Below are 7479 nucleotides of genomic sequence, written 5' to 3' on the forward strand. Positions count from 1 at the left end.
TAGGAGGTACCATAACATATATATAAATGTGTGTGTGTGTGTGTATGGTTTTGGTTTTGGTTTTGTTTTGAGACAGAGTCTCACTCAGTTGTCCTGGGGTTGAGTGCCATGGTGTAGCTCACAGCAACCTCAACCTCTTGGGCTCAAGCAATTCTCTTGTCTCAGCCTCTCAATAGCTGGGACTATAGGCACCTGCCACAACATCCGGCTATTTTTTTAAAGATGAGGTCTCACTCTTGCTCAAGATGGTGTTTTTTAAATATAGAACAATTCACAAATTTGCATGCCATCCTTGTGCGGGAGCCGTGATAATTTCTGTATCATTCCAATGTTAGTATATGTACTGCCAAGTAAGCACCAAATCATATTTACATCAGGATTTGTTAAGTAGTTTGAAATTATAAAATCCAATCTCACGACATTTCCAACTGCGAACATGTTCTCTGCTGAGAAGCTCAGAAGCACGTTCACAACTCAATTGGGGTAATTTAGAAGCTTGGAGAGAACAGCAAGCACGGCCACAAAGCCGAACAACAGCAGTCTCCCAGAAGGGGAAAGAAAAACTGCCTCTCCCCCGGGCAAATCATTTCTAAAGGTTGTGTTGTAAAACAAACAAAAGAACTCAAAAATAGAACAGCATTCCTTTTCCTAAGCACTGTTTACTACAGTATCACAGATGAGTGTAAACTTCATGTGTACTTCTTGTACCAAGAAAACGCACAGATTTCATTAAACAAAAAGAGCACTCTGGTTTTTTAGAGGAAAGGAATTGTTGTCCCAGAAAGCCTGTTGCCTGGCAACAAAACAGCGGCGGCCCATCACACCTTTCTTCCAGGCTACACATGGCCTCCCCCTCTTCCTTGCTCATTCCTCTTGCCTTACAAACACAGGGTTCTTTTAATAGGATCTGCGGTTGGAATAACTGAATTTTAAGTTTCAAGTTTAAAACGCTGATTGATGTGAAGTCCTGCCAACTGCTAACCATTTAATCACATGGTCAGAGCCTCTGAAACAGCCGTGGAATAATAAAACGAGAGGCCATTGGGCTGGGTTCCTTTTCTCTTCTTTTTCCCATCCTGAAAACCTCTTGGGCAGTGTCACTTTTCTTGCCCCTCAGCCAGCGACACCCAAGCAGTCCTTCTTCTCTGGCTTTCATGCTTAGTGTAAAAATGAAATCAATTCTTAGTGTAAAAATGAAATGCAATTCTTTCCAGAGTGTAAACTCGTTGGTAAAAATCCCAAGGTTCTTACAATGCCAGAGTCATTTCATTGCCTAATGCTAAGTCAAAATGAGCACCTCCTCTCACTTTTGAATGTTATGTGTAACAGAACCATTGGACACGATGTTTGGAAGTGAGTTGCTAACCAACATTCTATAGAACAGAGTGTATTCAGTGATGTGACTCACAGATAAATGACTTCACTCTCCTGGACCTCAGACTGGGTGTGCCCTTTGCTGTAGGTTGAGTCAATGCTTAACCCTTCCAGGTGTGGAGAAATTCCACTCACCTTTTCCTTTCTTTTCTTTTTTTTCTTTTTCATTTTTTTTAGTAGAGATGGGGTCTTGCTCTTCCTCAAGCTCATCTTAAACTCCTGAGCTCAAGCAATCCTGCTGCCTCGGCCTCCCAGACTGCTGGGGTCACAGGTGTGAGCCACTGCCCCCGGTCATCACTCATCTTTTCTTACAAAGTTTTGGATACTTCTGAGTGGGGGGCTGGGGTCTCTGTAGGAGGCAGAAACTGCTGGCCGGGGAAACAAGGTGGTAGGTGGGGGCTACCTCATCTCACAGGATAACACATTGTTCCTCAATACTGTGTCTCAGCTGTCACCAGGGGCAGTGATTATGGGGAAATGCAGAAGTTTAGCTATTAGACATAAAAACAAGAGTAATTCTTTCATCTCTAGTGATACAGGCAGTTTTACATTCAAGAAGAGTTCAATACTCCGTGAGATTAAATATGTCATCCCATCCTATTTATTACCTTTTTTGAAACAGACATTTAGTTAGCTATATGTATATATATATATATTTATTATTATTATTATTATTTGCAGTTTTTGGCCAGGGCTGGGTTTGAACCCACCACCTCTGGCATATGAGACTGGCGCCCTCTTTGAGCCACAGGTGCCACCCACCCAGTTAGCTATGAAGAGCGTTGTGTATTTTTTTTTTTTTTTTTTTGAGACGGAGCCTCAAGCTATCCCCCTGGGTAGAGTGCCGTGGCATCACAGCTCACAACAACCTCCAACTCCTGGGCTCAAGCGAGTCTCCTTCCTCAGCCTCCCAAGTAGCTGGGACTACAGGCACCCGCCACAACGCCTGGCCATTTTTTGGTTGCAGCCATCATTGTTGTTTGGTGGGCCCGGGCTGGGGATTCGAACCCGCCACCTTAGGTGTATGTGGCTGGCACCTTAGCTGCTTGAGCCACAGGCGCCGAGCCTATATTTTTATTTACTTTTTGAGACACCCTGTCACCCTGGGTAGAGTGCCACAATGTCATAGCTCACAGCAACCTCAAACTCTTGATCTCAAGTGATCCTCCTGCCTCAGCCTCCTGAGTAACTAGGACTACAGATGCCTGCCACAACATCCAGCTAGTTTTTCTGTTTTTAATAGAGACAGGGTCTCACTCTAGCTCAGGCTGGTCTTGAATTCCTGAGTTCAAGCGATCCACCCGCCTCAGCTTCCCAGAGTGCTAGGATTACAGGCGTGAGCCACCTCCCCCATCGTGAAGCAGACATTCAAAGTGTGTTTTTCTTGTCAGCATTCCAAGGTCTTATGTCCCTAATGCTAACTGAAGGTCTGAATGGGAGGGCAAGGTCTGTATGCTTCACTCTGTATGGGCCTCCTGAATGTTTATAAACAGGGCCCTCACTGTGACATCAGTATGAATACACTCAGCCTGCAGTCCAGGGCACATCCCCCCACAATTCCTTTGCTAAATGACAATTCGTCATTTTCTTTCAATCTTTTCTTCTGCTTAAGCTCAGTTTTGAAGGAAGTCCAGTGATATTTCATCTGGGCTCTGAAATGTTGGTGTGGTCTCATTACTGCTAACAGAGGGCTGAGTAAGAAGATTCTAGAGACACAAGCTGACCCCAGAGACTTGAAAAGTAGTTGTAAGGGGAAGTTCATGTCTTCATCATCTAGACCCCACATGTCCTCAGGCCAGGCTCAGAGTCTAAAGGCACTACCTTGGAGGAGCCCCTCTTTATTTCTCCTGCTGGGTGACCTCAGGCAAGTTCCTTCACATCTCTTACTCTTGTGTTTCTTTTCTATAAAAATTAAGATCATAACAGTCCTTATTTCTATCCGTACAGATTAAATAGGGTAATACTGATAATGCTCTTAGTACAGTGCCCGACACATGCTCAAGAAACAGTAATTGTTATTACTAAGAACTGAACCATGGTATGGAATTGTCCAGTGAACCTGGGCCTTCAGAATCCGAGTGTTGGCCAATCTATTAATTTGATCAGGTTGCCATAAGACAATTCCACAAGGCTGGGCCTGGTAGCTCATGCCTGTAATCCTAGCACTTTGGGAAACCCAGGTGGAAAATTGCTTGAGGTCAGGAGTTCAAGATGAGCCTGAGCAAGAGCAAGACCCCTCTCTAAAAATAGCCAGGCATTGTGGTGGGCACCTGTAGCCCCAGCTACTCAGGAGGCTGAGGCAAGAGGATCATTTGAGACCAAGAGTTTGAGGTTGCTGTGAGCTGTGACACCATGGCACTCTACCACGGGGAACAAAATAAGACTCTGTCTCAAAAAAAAATAAAGAAAGAAAATTCCATAGATTTTGGCTGAAACAACAGAAATCTGTTTTCTCACCATTTTGTAAAAAGACATCTGAGATCAAGGTGTTGGTGAAATTGGCTTCTTTTGCGATCTCTCTCCTTGGCTCAGAGATGGCCATGTTCTCCCTGTCTTCATGTGGTCTTCCCTCTCTGACTGTCAGTGTCCAAATCTCCTCTGTGCCTGTCGGTGTCCAAATCTCCCCTGCTTATGGGGACACCCATCCCATTGGCTTAGGGCCCACTTAATGGCATCATTTGAATTACCTGTTTAAAGAACCCATTCCCAAATATATTGACATTCCTAGATCCCAGGGGTTAGGACTTCAAGATAGGAATTTTTTTGTTGAGGGACACAACACTTTTGCATTGTTTGCAAAATCAAACAATTTTTTTGCAAAGTTATTTATCATTAAGAAGCTTCTCTGTGAAAATTAAATTCTTCCTATCACACTTTATATATAGTTCCTGAATATTCACTTAATATTCTGCTCACTACAAAACGTCTTACTACACTTCTAGAGAATTTTAAAGAAACAATTAATAAAGTACCTTTTTTAAATTCTATTTATTTATTTATTTTTGAGACAGAGTCTCACTCTGTCATCCTGGGTAGAGTGCTCTGGCATCGTCACAGCTCACAGTAACCTCAAACACTTAGGCTCAAGCAATCCTCATGCCTCACTTCCCAAGTAGCTAGGACTACAGGCGCGTGCCACAATGCTTTCTATTTTTTAGTAGAGCGTGGTCTCACTCTTGCTTAGGCTGGTCTCAAACTCCTGAGCTCAAGCGATCCTCCCATCTTGACCTCCCAGAGTGCTAGGATTACAGGCGTGTGCCACTGTGCCCAGCCTTTTTTTTTTTTTTTTTTTTTTAAATAACAGGACACCTGTTGACCAGTGACAAGCTACCAGATTTCATTGCTGGACTAATGATTTTCTAGATCTTCTAGGTTTCAATTCAATTAATTGAATAATGAATGTGTTTGAAGGAAACATGGGGCAAAGGTATATCTGCTCTGTCATTGAGCTACCAAATGTTTAATGGGTTGCCCTGGTGTAAAGAGGATTAGGCGTCCAGAGGCCCACCCCTGAAGTAGCTGGTAATCTACCTTGGTGCACACGAATGTAAACAAATATTCCTGGGCAGCAAGATAAGTGCTACCAGAGGAATGTGCAAAATGCTGTCAACTTTGCACAGCCTGTGGAAAATTTAAGACTTACACAATAACACTAACTCTCCACATTGCGGTAAGTATTATGATTGGAAAAGAAAATATACCAAATATAGTAAGACTGTCCACTAACACAACAATTAATTTGATATTCATCTTTCCTTACCTTTTAGAAAAAATGACTAACGCATGTTCTTATGTTGTCAGTGTTAGTGAGAAAATCGCTTTCTCCATGTTGTAACTTTGAACTTGTCCCTGTCTTCTGCTCACCAGTGCCTCCCCCAGTGTATAATTAGTTTTTCATTTTATGGTTGGTCTTTTGCTAATGAGTTCCCTAAGGGAGACTCATTAATACTCCCTAAAGCACCTGGCTTTTGAGTGAATCCTTCTTGATTTCTGTGTTTCTTAAAAATACGAAATAACCAACTTAAAAGTTTGGAGTGGGCAAGAAAAGTTAGAATCCTAAAATATAGGTTCAACTTTTCACGTAGGTTTAAGATATATATAATGAAGCCATTATATGTATGAGAATATTCACTCATTCAGCCCAGTGCTCTTTGAGCTGTAAGCATAATTTATTATTAACTGCTTCTCGTCCGGACCTATTGCGTAAAATTGTTCTATTGTGTCCAAACGTTTTCTGCTAATATATTTTTTAATCCATCAGGCCCAGCTGGGTTCTGAACATATTAGCAAAGTAAGCTACTAGAAAGTATCTGTATTCATAATCTTTAATAAAAGCTCTGCAGGTGCCCTGCAGGTTCCCTCTTTGCAATGGGCGTTAGCCAGTCATATGGAGAGTTATATGATATAACCAAATGTTAGTTCATTCATTCACTCGTTCACTTAATCATCTTATATTTATTGAGCACCTTCTGTGTGCCACGCATTATCCTAGGCCCTGGATAATAGCAGAGAACACAGCAAATTACCTGGCTTCATGGTGTGTACATTCTAGCAAGCAAACTGACCACGCACGTATGAATAAGTAACTATATACACTAATGTTCAGTGACGTTAGGAGGACATTGAAGCAGAGGAAGGGATTGGAGTTGATGAGAGGACTGTTTCAGATAGGGTGAGGAAAGAACGCTAGCTGAAGAACTGGCATTTAACACTGAAGCAAGAGAGAGACAGTGCCACTAAATATTTCAGGGAAGAGTGTCCCAAGCAGGAGGAAGAGCAGATGCCAAGGCACTAAGACGGGGACATATCCAAGAGCCAATGTCTAGAAATTTTTTCTTTCCTATTTTAATCAAACAAGGAGCAATGCATTCTTATTTTTAAGAGACAGGGTCTCACTTTGTCACCTTCAATAGAGTGCTGTGGCATCACAACTCACAGCAACCTCCAGCTCTTGGGCTTAGGCGATTCTCTTGCTTCAGCCTCCCGAGTAGTTGGAACTACAGGCACCCGCCAGGATGCCTGGCTATTTTTTTGCTGCAGTTTGGATGGGGCCGGGTTTGAACCTGCCATCCTCAGTATATGAGGCCGGTGCCCTGCTCACTGAGCTACAGTGAGTAGGAGCAATGTATTTTAAGTTCATCTCAAAGGAGATAAATCATCTCTTAACTTTGGAGTTGCTCAATGATTCATTACAGTTATGAGAGCTTAGTATATGGATTTGTTAATCTGGAAAGATTGAAATGTTTATTTCCTACTGTTTCATACCTTCCAGCAGCTGATATGTATGTGTGGAGGGGGGCAGGGGACTCAGACCCCTTCAGGCCAAAGAGAGTGAGCACAATTTGCTGGGTGGAAAACTTCTCAAAGAGAGACTGCTTCACTCGGCACCTGCCTTGTGCCTTTGCCCTTCTCCCTCTTCTTGTCCCAGACACAGATAGATGCAAGAGCCAGAGCATTTATTTTACAACTACCTGGTGACAAGTATGCGGACAGAAGTCACATGCAATGCATTGCTCAACAGAAAGCTGGAAGCAGCCTGAAGGACCTATGAGAAGTGACAACCACAGCTCACCTGCTGACAATTCCCAACTTCTCCCTGTGCGTAGAAAACAGAGTAAAGGAAGCCCTGACTCTGCTAAGCCAGTTCTCCAGGTGTTCTGCTGCCCTGGGCCAAGAGAGCTGCTAACTGATAACGTTAATACAAGGCGTGTTTCCTTCCAGGTTGCAACGTGGTTGTTAATAGAATGCATAAGAGGAGCTACTGAAAAAACTTAGCTCCTGAATCCGAGCTCAGGTGCCGCACTTCCCCAGAAAGGAGAAAGCTGTTGAAAGAGAGTCTGGTTCTTACACTTTCATGTCCGTGAGATCTGAGGAATAGTCATTTGTGAGGAGGGCCAGAGGACTTGGGGCCTGACAACACCTCTGACTTGGCCATTCAGACTTCAGCTTTACCATCTGCAAATAACAGTGATTCAGGGCCAGTCCCCTCCTTCCTTTTCAGGTGTCTAAGTGTAGCTCAGGAGATTAATACAATGCATGTATCTTTTTTTTTTTTTTTTTTTGAGACAGAGCCTCAAGCTATCCCCCTGGGTAGAGTGCCGTGGC

General features: G+C 43.1%; 1 non-coding gene across 1 annotated transcript; it reads right to left on the reverse strand.

The window, feature by feature from the left end:
- Positions 1-255: 255 nt before the first annotated feature.
- Positions 256-358, reverse strand: LOC111726198. The gene has a single exon (XR_002774037.1). It is a non-coding gene; the product is annotated as a U6 spliceosomal RNA (small nuclear RNA).
- Between the last annotated feature and the right edge of the window lie 7121 nt (positions 359-7479).

This window comes from Otolemur garnettii, unplaced genomic scaffold (genome assembly GCF_000181295.1).
Source record: "Otolemur garnettii isolate 467f Iridium unplaced genomic scaffold, OtoGar3 scaffold00056, whole genome shotgun sequence".
NCBI classification, from domain to species: domain Eukaryota; kingdom Metazoa; phylum Chordata; class Mammalia; order Primates; family Galagidae; genus Otolemur; species Otolemur garnettii.